The sequence below is a fragment of the Rhinolophus sinicus genome, linkage group LG09, assembly GCF_036562045.2.
Source record: "Rhinolophus sinicus isolate RSC01 linkage group LG09, ASM3656204v1, whole genome shotgun sequence".
Lineage (NCBI taxonomy): Eukaryota > Metazoa > Chordata > Mammalia > Chiroptera > Rhinolophidae > Rhinolophus > Rhinolophus sinicus.
The window spans coordinates 42246026-42260287 of NC_133758.1; the positions used below are offsets into that span (position 1 = coordinate 42246026).

At 39.7% G+C, this 14262-nt stretch overlaps 1 protein-coding gene across 7 annotated transcripts in view; it reads right to left on the minus strand.

The window, feature by feature from the left end:
* The window catches only part of GREB1L (GREB1 like retinoic acid receptor coactivator), a 255559-nt gene that overhangs the window by 192609 nt on the left and 48688 nt on the right, over nt 1-14262 (minus strand). Inside the window, exon 1 of one of the 7 annotated variants that reach the window (XM_074340249.1) lies at nt 7029-7047. The exons of the other annotated variants lie outside the window; for them this stretch is intronic. The gene's annotated coding sequence lies outside the window, so the exon portion shown is untranslated. Of the gene's footprint in view, nt 1-7028; nt 7048-14262 lie in introns of those variants that run through there. 7 annotated transcript variants of the gene reach the window in all.

Sequence of the window (14262 nt, forward strand, 5' to 3'; positions counted from 1 at the left end):
ATTAAACAACATACTATTAAAAGAAAGACCGGGTCAAAGAAGAAATAAGAGAAGAGATCAAAAGATACATAGAAACAAATGACAATGAAAACACATGCTACCAAAATTTTTGGGATGCAGCGAAATCAGTTTTAAGAGGGAAATTTATACCACTACAGGCCTTTCTCAAGAATCAAGAAAAATTCCAGATAAGTAACCTCAAGTTACACCTTAAAGAACTAGAAAAAGAAGAACAAATGAAACCCAAGGTCAGCAGAAGAAAGGAAATAATAAAAATCAGAGCAGAACTAAATAGAGAACAAAAAGACAATAGAAAAAATTAATGTGACAAAGAACTGCTTCTTTGAAAAGATTAACAAAATTGACAAACCCTTGGCTAGACTCACTAAGATAAAAAGAGAAAAGACACTAATAAAATCAGAAATGAAAGAAGGGAAGTTATCACGGATGCCACAGAAATACAAAGGATCATCAAAGAATACTATAAAGGACTATATGCCACCAAATTCAATAACCTTGAATAAATGGGTAAGTTCTTAGAAACACATCGCCTTCCTAGGCTGAATCACAAAAACTGGAAAATCTAAATAGACCGATCACCAGTAAGGAAGTTGAATCAGTCATCCAAAACCTTCCCAAAAGCAAAGGTCTGGGACCAGATGGCTTCACTAGTGAATTCTGCCAAACCTTCAAAGAGGATCTAATACCAATCCTACTTAAACTCTTCCAAAAAAATTGAAGAAGAGACAATACTCCTTAACTCATTTTATGAGGCCAACATTACCCTGATACCAAAACCTGGTAAGGATAACACACAAAAAAGAAGACTACAGACCAATATCTCTGATGAATACAGATGCAAAAGTCCTAAACAAAATTCTACCAAATCGAATGCAACAATGCATTAAAAAGATTATTCATCACGACCAAGTGGGGTTCATCCCAGGGGCACAAGGATGGTTCAACATACACAAATCCATCAATGTGATACACCACATAAACAAAATAAAGGACAAAAAATCATATGATTATATCAATTGATGCAGAAAAAGCGTTTGACAAGATACAACATCCATTTATAATGAAAACACTTAATAAAATAGGTATAGAAGGAAAATATCTTACCATAATAAAGGCCAGATATGACAAACCCTCAGCTAATATCATAATTAACGGTGAAAAACTGAAGCCCTTTGGTCTATGTCCAGGAACACAACAGGGCTGTCCCCTGTCACGTCTGCTTTTCAACATAGTGTTGGAAGTCCTCGCCAGAGCAATCAGGCAAGAGAAATAAATAAAAGGCATCCAAATTGGGAATGAAGAAGTTAAATTGTCACTCTTTGCAGATGACATGATACTATATATAGAAAACCCTAAAGACTCCACCAAAAAGCTATTAGAAATAATAACTGAATACAGTAAAGTTGCTGGCTACAAAGTCAACGTACAAAAGTCCATTGCATTCCTATATACTAACAATTTCTTTATCTCAGAAAAAGAAATTTAAGAACCCAATTACTTTTGCAATTGCAACAAAAAGAATAAAATACCTAGGAATAAACTTAACCAAGGACGTGAAACACCTATATGCTGAAAACTATAAGACATTTTTAAAAGAAACTGAAGAAGACACAAAGAAATGGAAAGACATTCCATGCTCATGGATTAGAAGAATCAACATAGTTAAAATGGCCATATTACCCAAAGCAATAAACAGATGTAATGCAATCCCCATCAAAATCTCATTGGTATTTTTTAAAGAAATAGAACAAAAAACCATCAGATTTGTACCGAACCACAAAAGACCCTGAATGGCCAAAGCAATCCTAAGAAAAAGGAACAATGCTGGAGGTATCACACTCCCTGACTTCAACTTGTACTACAGGGCAACAATAATCAAACCAGTATGGTATTGGCAGAAAACAGACACACAGACCAATGGAATAGAATTGAGAACCCAGAAATAAAACCACATAAATATGGACAGATAATTTTTGACAAAGAAGCAAAAAGTATACAATGGAGAAAAGACAGCCTCTTCAATAAATGGTGCTGGCAGAATTGGATAGCCACGTGCAAAAGAATGAAACTGGACTGCTATCTGTCACTATGTAACAAAATTAATTAAAAATGGATCAAAGACTTAAGCATAAAACCTGAAACAATAAATTGCATAGAAGAAAACATAGGTACTAAACTTATGGACCTTGGGTTAAAGAGCATTTTATGAATTTGACTCCAAAGGCAAGGGAAGTAAAAGCTAAAATAAATGAACGGGACTATATCAAACTAAAAATCTACACAGCAAAAGAAACCATCGGCAAAATAAAGATGCAACCAACTGAATGGGAGAAGATTTTTGCAAACAGTGCCTCCATAAGGGGCTAAGATCCAAAATATACAAAGAACTCATGCAACTCAACAACGGAAAAACAAACAACCCAATTGAAAAATGGGCAGAAGACCTGAAGAGACATTTCTCCAAAGAGAACATACAAATGGCCAATAGACATATGAAAAAATGCTCAACATCACTAATCATCAGAGAAACGCAAATAAAAACCACAATAAGATATCACATCACCCCAGTCAGAATGGCTATCATCAACAAGACAAATAGTAACAAGTGTTGGAGAGGCTGTGGAGAAAAAGGAACCCTCATACACTGTTGGTGGGAATGCAGACTGGTGCAGCCGTTATGGAAGGCAGTGTGGAGGTTCCTCAAAGAATTACGAATAGAATTGCCATATGACCCAACAATCCCTCTCCTGGGTATCTACCCCAAAAATCTGAAAACATTTATTTATAAAGACATGTGTGCTCCAATGTTCATTGCAGCTTTATTTACGGTGGCCAAGACATGGAAACAACCAAAATGTCCTTCGATAGATGAATGGATAAAGAAGTTGTGGTATATATACACAGTGGAATACTATTCGGCGGTAAGAAAAGATGAAATAGTACCATTTGTGACAACATGGATGGATCTTGAGATTATAATGCTAAGCAAAATAAGTCAGACAGAAAAAGTAGAGAACCATATGATTTCACTGATATATGGTATATAAAACTGAAAAAAAACAAAAGAACAAGACAAAGAAATGAAGGAACAAAAACTCATATACATAGACAATAGTTTAGGGGTTACCAGAGGGTAAGGGGGGAGGGGGCTCTAGAAGAGGGTAAACAGGGTCTAATATATGGTGATGGAAAGAGAACTGGCACTGGGTGGTGAACACACAATGTGAGATATAGATGATGTATTACAGAATTGTACACCTGAAATCTATGTAACTTTACTAACAATTGTCACCACAATAAACTTTAATTTAAAGCAAAACAAAAAACACACCAAAAACACAGGCCCTACATTCCAAACGTGGAGACAACACAGGAAAGGCTCAAACTTCCCGTAGGCATGTATTAGGAATGACCAGGTCTTGTGTAACCCTTACAGTGCCAGGAGGACCTCCCTGAAAATAAACTGGTGAATCATTTTCTAAGAGCAGGAGCCTAATTCTAGGATAACATGACTTTATTCAAATAGGCAGCCTGCTTCCTCCCTACTCAGGAGTGGTGCAAGCTCTGGGGGTGGGGGGGGGTGCTAAGAGGTAGTATTTCAAGAAAATATGATGAGATGATGAGAAAGGAGAAAATAGGATAATAGCAGCAGTGAAAGGAGTTTTCCATACTGGTTTTGTATAATGCCTGGCATGTGGATAGACATACCAGTTGAAAATATGCTCCATTCTTTCTGCTTATTTGGGGCTGATTTTATAGAACAAAACAATGTAATTACATCAAAGCATCTGTAAAGATAAAATCTAAGAAGTTTTCAAAACAAGAGAATGTTTGGAGAGGGGGAGGGGAAGGGGAAGGGGAAGAGACAACACAAGTTAGAGCAGGATAAAAGTTACAAAACTGGCTTTTAAACAGAAGAAAATGAGAGCATAAAACGTTTATGAGTGTTTTCATCCATACAGTTTATTCCTACATCAATTAAAACATTGGCTTATGATGGATTTACACTACAGTGACGCTCTCGACAACTTCAAAATCAACTTCATGTTTGGGCTCCATTCTTTCAGGTGATGAATAGCGGGAAATCAGTAAAAGAATGTCACTTGAAGTCCGTCATTTATCATGAACCAAAATGGCTAAGTGCCCCATAAACTGCAATGATCCATTTCCTATTAGCATCACACAACAGAAGGCAGCCTCATCTGCATTAACAAGTTTTATGACTCCTGTAGGCACAGAGTCTAATGTTAGGAAATGGGTTATTTTTGTTCTGTTATAAATGTTCATTATGAGACCATAAAAAATTCTTTAAGACTACAAACTACTGATTGATTCATTAAGGAATTCTTTTAAAATTTAATCTTGGTAGAAAAGTTTCACTCTTTCAGGTCAAGCCTCGCTGGTTTTCTATATGTAATACACATTTCTTTTACCATAATGACAGACTACAATTTTTGAAATTCCCCACTTCCCCCCAACATTTAGGTGACACGAACCATTTTTCAGTGTCCCAAGTTTCAAAATATAAATATGCCTTTGGAATTTGGGCAAACTCGAGGTTTCTTGATTCCAAGAAAAGGCATGAAAATAGCATGTCATGATTTGAAACTAAGTAAAATTGTTAAAGTGTTCAAATTCAATATATTTCCCATAAAATACTATCTAACAGTTTAAATGCGTTAGTGGGTCACAGCCAGATGACTAGTAACACTCTTGACTACAAACATGGCCAGGAGTTACCTTCCTCTAACAAATGGCATTGCTTACAAACAGAAAGAAAAAGGAAGAAGAAACCCAAATGGCAAGATGAGAAAAGCAACTAAGGAAAATACCGTATAGTAAGATTAGGAAAACAGAAATTATAGTTCTATAATTTTTTAAAAAATTAATCACTGAATTTTGAAATGCATCACTGAAAACACAAGAAGATTCTAATATTTATCTGACAGTGTTGTTTTGGCTTAATTTTTAACTATAGAATGTAATTTGAACTACACACTATATTTTTACTATATTTTTGAAGACCCTTCATTCAGCCTTCCCTTTGCCCCTCCATTTTTTTCCCAGAAGAAACATCAACAAACTTGGAAAACAAAAAAGTATATGACAAATTACTTTTAATTGTTTTCATTCAATTATGAGCACCCCTGAAAACAGCTATTTCATAAAGTCACAAATTCCCAGGTGAGACAAAGAACTAGAGATGGTCCATGTACTCAAGGAACTTATATTCTATTTCATTAATAAGAAAAATAAAATAAACCTTAAGTGAGTTATTAGAAAATAGGTATATGCCATAGAACTTTTCAAATAGGTCTAAAAAAATACTTGCTGTTTCAAATAGGACTAAAAAAATGCTCAATGACTCATTAAAGAGAATTTTAGGAAACAGAGAAAGAAAAGACAAACTGAATTGGGGTGACGAGGGAAGGGGATAACTTAAGCTTGGCCTTGAAGAATAAGCAATTTAGCATACCACTAATTTCAACTTTCTTTTTCAAAACACAATAATCTCCTGGAACATACAGGTTCCCCTATAAGTGTTGTCCCAACTAGAATGCATTGTTCGGAGTTCCCCGCAACAGCAAGCCTTTCATACTTGGACTTTTAACCTCTCTGTTTCCTGAAATTCTCCCTGCCTATTCACCAAATGATGACCATCATTGTTTTCCTTTCTCCTTTGAAACCTCTAATAACCCTCAAGTCAGATGATCCCACCCACCAAGAACTAGGAGAGCCTGCAGAGTGAGGGCTGAAGGTTTATGACCTTATTTATGCCAAGTAGATTTTAATCATCAGAACTACCCTGACTCTTTGAGAGAATGCCACAGAAGGATAAACTGAAACAAAACAAAAAGGTTCAAGGTGTCTCCAAAAAGGTACAAAGGAATCTTTTGTAATTCCTTCCAAGCTTCGCCCTGAAGCTTTGGGGATGGGTATTTAAGTATCATCCAGACCCTGAAGCATGACCATGCTGTTTACTCTTAGTCTCCCTCACCTTGTGTGTGAATTACTGCAACTGTCCTTTACCATGGCTTACAGACCCTAGAACACCCCCACCCAGTCCATCCTATATGCCTCTGTCAGGACAATCTTCCTCGACCACAGCGTGGTCCACAAAACACATTTTGGTCAAAAATCTTCAGGGGATCTCCACTACTGACAAAGTGCAGTCCAACGCTAGCTTGTGCTTCCTCAAAGCACCCAGAGAAAACGCGAGAATATTTGTGGAGCAGGTACAGACAACCAGAGGAGACTTCCTGAGGACAAGAAGTACAGAAAAAGCATCCCTAATGGCCTGAGGGGGGAGCAATACCACTGCCCACCTGTAATTCATTCCTAGCCCAGCACAAGGGCTAGAAAGCGCTGGTTAGGTAATCTGCCCTCTTCAACCATATTTCTCAGGTTTTTTTTTTTTTTTTCCTCTTCTGCAGTGCTTATCAAATGTTACTGTGCATACGGGTCACCTGGGATTTTTGTGAAAAGGCAAATTCTGATTTTTGAGATTCAGCATTTCTAACAAGCTCCCAGGTGGGGCCGGCTCTGCTGGTCAGAGGACCACACTCTGAGCAAGGAGACTCTATTGCAACGGTTCTCAACCATGGCTGTGCATTACAGTCACCTGGGAAACTTAAAGGCCTGGATACCCCGGCTCTACCTCAGTTCACTCAGAATCTTGAGGGGACTTGTGGTTAAAGCTCCCTAAGTGACTTGACTGTGCACCTATTCCCTCTACCCGGTGCCTTTCCCTGGGCAGTGTTCCGCACATCCACTGCCCCTTCCCTGCTCAGCTCAGTCCTGCCCCTGGTCAGGCCTCACACCTGTCCTCCTTCTGTGCAGACAGCTCCAGTCCTAGCACTGGCTGCATCCTCCGACCCTCCGCTACCCTGCCCCATGCCTGACTCTGCCCGCCGTTAGCAGTGGAGGGGGTGCCCCTGGAAGCAGGTACTGTGTATCACGCTTCATACTCTCAAGGCCTAGCAAGTACGTACAAATGTTACAAGTACCTTGTTATGATCCCGAGATGGACATTTATGGAAATGCCGCAAATAACAGCAGCGAGTTCTTTAGAGTCTGAAAAGAAAAGCAACGAAACATCCTCATAGAGCACAAGTACTTTCTCAGGCAGGAGGGGTATTTTCAGGACTTGACCATGCCTGTCAGACAGGTGCAGAGATCTGCTTCCTCTCAACTGAGAAAAGCAAAGCCCTATCCAGTCACCAAGATCGGCTCTTAGGAAAGGTCAAAAAGGAAGAAAGAAGTCGGAGCCCAGGGTCATGACCTTTAGGGTAAGCGATGGAGAGGCTCAAATAACAAGCCATTCCCCACTACACAGAAGCAAGAACTCTCTGGGCATGATGGTCACAGGGGCCCATTCAAATTGGGGAATGATTGGACTGGGTACCCCAATTTAACTAAATCCCTAACCTCTCCATTTTAGAGTATAAAAGGTACCTAGTACCATAAATAAACAGCAAAAGAAGGGAAACTGTCAATATAGCCGTTTTCAAAACCTGAATTCATGAAATGCTGAATTAACAGACAAGACTATCTTATAATATCAGTCTCAGCCAGAAAACATTTTTAATGGGAAATCAGAAAAGAAAAAGAAAAAAAAACCTAGTAAAAGACTTCCAGTGGTCAGAACAAAGCATGGAAGACACCTAGGGAAATCAAGCACAATTCCAAACTGAGAAAAATTTAAATCAGGAGATGCAGAGTCATAGATGAAGAGATTGACCTCTGAAGTCAAATAGGTCTGGATTAAAATTCTAGCTCTTGCCACATACTCTGTGTCCTTGGGCAAATTCCTTTATCTTTCTAGGCCTCAGTTTTCTCTCTGAGAAATGGGGGTCATAATGACAATTTATGTATCTATTTTAAACGATAATTGTGGCAGCTCCTCAAACAATGTATACCACATAGTAAATGCTAAACACATTAAAAAGGCCTATTCAGTTAGGCCTTTACCATAAGAGCCATGTCATAGAGTGGTCATATTACAGTAACCTACCCTGTTACCCTACCAAGCCACACACCTTTTCCTGAACTTGCATTCATGTTTTTAATACCTCAGTGCTTCTGCATACTATGACTTTTTCCTGGAATGAACCCTCTCAACTTCCTCCCCTCCTCCTCTTATTCTGTTTTTAAGTCTCACTTCCATGCTACCTCCTCTCCTCTGGGTGTTTTCTTTGTCACCTTTACCACCAGAGGCTGTCTCCTAAGCTTCTAGAGTACTTTATAGGGACCTGTATCAGAGTACATTACACCTCACACACTGAATTGTGTTTCTTTCTCTTTGGCACTTCCAGAGCCATGCTGTCCAACATGACAGCCATTTGCCTCATGTGCCACTATTAATATTTAAATGAATTAAAAATAAATTAAAATTCAGTTCCTCACTCCCATGAGCCACATGTTAAGTGCTCAAGAGGCACACGTGGCTATGACTGCTGTATTGGACCACACAGAATACTGCCGTCATTCAGAATATTCTCCTGAACAACACTATTCCACCTCTTGGGCGGGGACCATGTCTTGTTCATTCCTAGAGGCTCGCACAGACTGTCGTGAGTCTGTAAATGAATGACGATATCCACAAATACAGGCATGTTTACACATCCTCTTTTGGCTGAATGAGAAACGATAAATTATTGATTAATGTTTAAACCTATAAGAAAGAAAAACTAAAAATAAATCCAAGAATATGTTGCATGAAAAGATCAAGATTATAATCCAACCTCTGGCAAAAGTCATTTGCATATTCAATGGAATATGAAATATATACTTTAATAATTCAAATTGTGTAAACAGTTTATATACATACCAAAAAGCCTACAAGAGAAAATACAGGCAAAACACTAGCATGAAGGCAGTGAGAAGGCAGGCAATGAACAGAGGGTGCTTAATCATATGAGCGAGGTGAGAAGTCCCACTCCGTCTTCTGATAATTTATAGTTATTCTGCTAGTAGACCATTAAGGCTTTACGGTAAGGGATATCACTACAATGTGTGAATAGTTAGTTCTGTTTGGTAATTGGGGTGTGTGTTACTTGCCTAGGTTCGCCAAGTCTACTTGCTCCTTAATCTCAGAAGCAGAGCATACCCCTGTCATGTGAGAAGGTGGAAATCAGCGCTGTGGTGTCTAACAGACTCAGGCGAGGCCAACAGCATGGCCAACAGGAGGCATTTCTTTCCCTCAAGGCCAAACCAGAGTTGCAAAATTACTCTTTTTGTGAATCCTGCTTTCTTCCCAATGACTCCCCAGCCTGTCTCTGTGCCCCCCTATCCTTAACAAAGATTGCTGAGATACCCAATTATTAGCCCTGCTTCATGCTGCCACCCAGTCCAGTGTCGGCCGCCTCTCCCTCAGTGCCTCCTTCGAATCACTCAGCACATGTCCAAATCCTACAAAACGACCCCTGTCTTGCTAGATGTCCCACAGGCCCCCTGCTGTGCTCTCTCCTTTGCTGCATCAAGCTAATAAACCTAACTGTGATTACAGTCATGTTCCCACAATCTTTCCCTGTGACCAAACTTCAGGAACTATCTTGTAATGGCATTCATTTCACTCCATAAAATTTTCCATAGCAGGAAGGAAGAGAATGTCTTTTGCTCATCTGATTTTTTATTCAGCACCATGTTTCTCAATTCAGTCACAAAAAGGAATGAAGTACCGATACGTGTTCCAACATGGAGGAACCTTGAAAATATTATGCTAAGTGAAAGAAGCCAGCCACAAAAGGCTACATACTGCATAACTCCACTTATATGAAATGTCCAGAATGGGCAACTCCATAGACACAGAGGATATTAGCGGTTGCCAGAGGCTGGTGGGGGGACGGGAATGGAGACTGCTTGCTCATGGGTGTGGGGTTTCTTTTGGGGGTGATGAAAATGTTCTGGAATTATACAGTGATGATGGTTGCCCAACCTTGGGAATATATGAACAACTACTGAACTGTATACTTTAAAAGGGTGAATTTTATGGTGAGTAAATTATATCTTAATTAAAAAAGAACTAAGTTTCTGCCTTTGACTGGGAATACAGTCTTCTGTACTCCCATCGAAGGAAAACAGCCTCGAAGGAAAACAGCCTCTTGCAGGAAGCTCATTAAACTACTTTGGATAGAGTTATTTAATTGATCCCAGTAGCACTTAACAAAATTTCCCAAGTAAATCATTCTATCTTGTGTTTATTCATAGTGATCCCTAGTTTGTTTCCTTCTCATTCTGTTGTTTCTACCGTTTTCCCTAAAGTCCATCAGTTCTGTGTCTTGAAATTTCACCATAAAACTGCCTTGGCAAATAAGTTAACTCTTCAAATGTTGTTCTATAGTTAAAAAACAATGTACAGATATAGCTTCACTTGTCAGCTTGTCTCCAGCTACCAAAAATACATGTCCCAAGACGCTGTTGGGCATAGAAGGGTTAAACAGAGATGCCCAGGAGCTGCTGGTACTGGAGCAGCTCTAATGCTGCCAAACAGGACATATGATTCTATGCAATGGAGGATCCACCTTCAACTGTAATTACAAGTAGAAAATGACACCTCCTTCAGAAACAGCTTAACACACCCCTCCTATTGCCACAGTGCACAAAGCACATTCATCTCACAAAGCAAGACAGCATCTAACCAAGAGACCACTGAAAAGAAAGAGGCACAGAATGGCAGCCCCATTAACCAATGAGGTGGACAACCAGCACGGGACAAAGCATTTAGTGGGAAGGACAGCCTTCTCTGGAAATCCAGTGTGGGGGAATGGCATTTGAGCGTGCTCTGAGCAAGCGAATCAGTAAAAAACCAGGACTTTTCTACTTTTTAACAACTTGTCATTAGGACTCTCAAGCAAGGGGCAGACATCCCCACACAGGAGACGTGTGGGTTGCGATGTGGGACCCCAAGAACAGTCACAGATCATGGCGGAGAATGTCCCCTGGCCACTCGGTGAGGGCAGGGCCAGCCTCTCGGAGGAGAGGAAACTGTAAGTAACATCCAAATCCATGCTGTATATTCAGAGCTCATGTTATAGAAATATTCAGAGTACACTATGGAGACCAGTGATTCTTACTTCACAGTGTGGGTTCTATTATTCTTAACGAACTTCTAGCTTTTTGGTATGATTACATAGAGAAACCTATACCCATGGCAGATGGCAGTGGTTTCAGGGCCCCCAGAGTTTCGACAATCCACCCCTTACCCCCCAAAGTAGTCTATACTTAATGTATTCTCTTTCTTGAAGGTTTTCGTCCCCAGTGAAATGCATGAATTCAGCCTTATAAGAGAAGCCTAGGGAACCAGCTACTTCACCTACTTCCCAGTTTTGTCCAAGTTTGGGTGATTCACAATTTCAGCGTGTTGTTTAATGCAAAGTCATCATGTCACAGTATCTTCAAATAACATGGGCTCCTCCCTCCCTCCTTTAGCAGTATAAAGGAATAAAAAAGAACAAAAACTATATGGGCTGTCTCTCACCCTGTATTCATTCACCCAACATACATTGAGTACCAGGTATTGCAGCAGGTGCTGGGAACACAAAAGAAAAAAAGGACTTATTCTGTAGTGGTGAAACAGATATGTGCCCAACAGGGAAATGCTCCCAATGTCCCTAACGTGGGGGTGACAGTTAGTCAGAGAAGGCTTCACCACAGAGGTAACACTAGAGCTGAACTGAGCCAGGCCCTCCTCAGACAAACAGATCAGTGAGAGCAGGGGCAGAGAACACATTTCAGGTCAGCAGAGGGGACAGCATGTGCAAAGTCACTCAGATGTGAGAATGCTTGGGTTTCAGGAACAATGGGGCAAGTCCTCAGTATAGCTAGGGCACAGCCTGGGAGGTGGGAGAGGAGAGGAAACAGGGCCAGATTGTGACGTGTAACCACCTGGCTGAAGAATACTGGCCCAGAAATCGCTTTGAGTTAATTACATCAGTGAAATGATTTAAAAAAAAAAAAAAGTGTCTTTTTAGAGAATAAATTGCTTGGCAGGAAAAAATGTCCTACAGCAGGACAAATATTGCTCACTATAAACCACTTTTGAAAGGGAAAGACTCTTTACATAAACAATAGCTAATAATGTCGCTTATGCAGGTCTGCTAAGCAGTATATGCCTTGAGCCTACAGTAAAATTTCACCATCAACTTGAGACATTCTACTTTAAATAGACGTTTATTTATTTATTTATTTATTTATTCATTTATTTATTCATTTATTTATAATTCAAATTATGACTTCAAAAAGGGAAATGGAGCCACCTGCCCGGTAGTTAGGAATTAGGTAAGCACTTACATAAACTATAGATTTTTTAAGTAACAACATCTACATTAGATGGTATTGTGATGTCAAGATAAAACAAACTTAGTGCTTTAAACCCTAAAAAATGACTCATCCATTTCATACAAAATACCTCGGTTTTCTAACGTCTCCATTGACGAACGTTTCGGTTTATGAACGCCGTAAATTTTATGGATCCGTGGTACCATTAGACAGTAAAATTCATACTAAATTTTGCAGTTTTAGGGGTTGATTTTAAAGGTCTGGGATGGATTAATCCATTTGCATTATTTTCTATGGGGAAACCAAACCGCGCCTCGGTTTTCAAATGTTGCAGAACTCGAGCGGTCTTCCAGAATGGATTACGTTAGAAAACCAAGGTACCACTGTACAAGCAACCTATACAAAAAATAAAGGCCCCCCAATTTTTCTTTATCCTTGAAAGCAACATGGTACTACGATTAGCATGCACTTGAAGCTTTCACACTCTTTTCCGGCTACACCTGGAAGGTAATTAAAATGATCCACTTGGTAGTTAAATGAAGAAGTAGGCTAGGAAACCACGTGTTCATGTTATTATATTTTCCAAAGAAAAACTGCAAGGCCAAAGCCCACTCTACTGTCTCCATTTCCCAGAAGCCAGGTAGCAGCATCACAAACACAGGGCAGTAAGTCAGCAGTAAACGCCCACAACCCGTCTGTTTCAGTCACTGTAGCCAGTGAGTTGCTGGTTCTGAATAAACGAGCTCTGATAGAGGACTTTGCGTTTTCTACAAACACTATGCATTGTCAACGGGTAAACCGCCATGCCTTCCTAATGCTGAGGCGGGTGAGTATCCTGTTGCTATGGTAATGGCATACCACCTCCAACTATCACCCATGGACAGTATATTCAATTATGATGATGGTCTAGATAAAGCAGAAAATAATCCAGGTTATCACAGTGACTGTATTTTTATCATCTGGATAAACATGGATTATTCCCCTTTCTATGCTAAATCAAAGGCAAGACTGGAATCAACCTGCACAAAATAATTATTTAAGCCAGTATCAGCAAAATGGTAATTTACATTCTATTCAAATAGGTATGTATATTAAGGACAAGACTAAAAAGCATATTTTACTGGAGCTCCCCTTTGGGAAATCTTTACTGTTGTGCTTCAGGGAAACAAAAGAAAAGAGAGATGGCTGTTAGTGTTTCCTTTCAGTTAATCAGAGTCCCCTTAACATACAGCTGAGTAGCTCGATCTTTAACTGAAGGGTGTGATGTACAGTCTTCGTCTTCTTATCCTTGGCCCTGGGAGAGTGAACAAGAAAGGCAAAGAAAGCATGGTGGTCTTACAAACTTCTACGCCACTTGTTTTAATTTCTCCATCAAGAAGAGATCACCCTAAGCTAAGTCTATACAGATCAATTATGGTGACTCACACACTCAATGATAAAATTAGTAATTTCTAAAACGAAGGCAAGCTCCTTAAATCAGGGGCTATCCCTCACCTCCCTACCAGGTATGGAGTCGGGAATGGGAGGAAGTCTGGGAAGAAAGGTGCCCATGGCCACTGGCCCCTGAAAGAGGGAGAATGACGAAAGAGATGGGAGTGAGTGCCTTCTATGTGTGAAGTTCTTCTCTCTTCTGGTATAGTTCAGACTTATGGTTCTCATGCTACCACATGGCCCTCACCATCCTCATTACTCCAGGATTGGGACACACAGCACATGGGTGTGTGTGTTCTGTGTAATCAGAACATGCTTTACATGGCTGTCATTGCTCTGTTACGCGTAGGCTGAGTTTGTTTCCTCATTTGAACTACCTCACATGGGTTGCTATGAGGAATAACTTAAAGGAAATCACTTTATAAACATAAAGCATTGCCTCAAATGTTATTTATGAGTATACCAATGTCTTGAAGTAGACATTTCATCATTATCTTATTGGCATTATGCTTTATCAATCTCCTAAAGTAT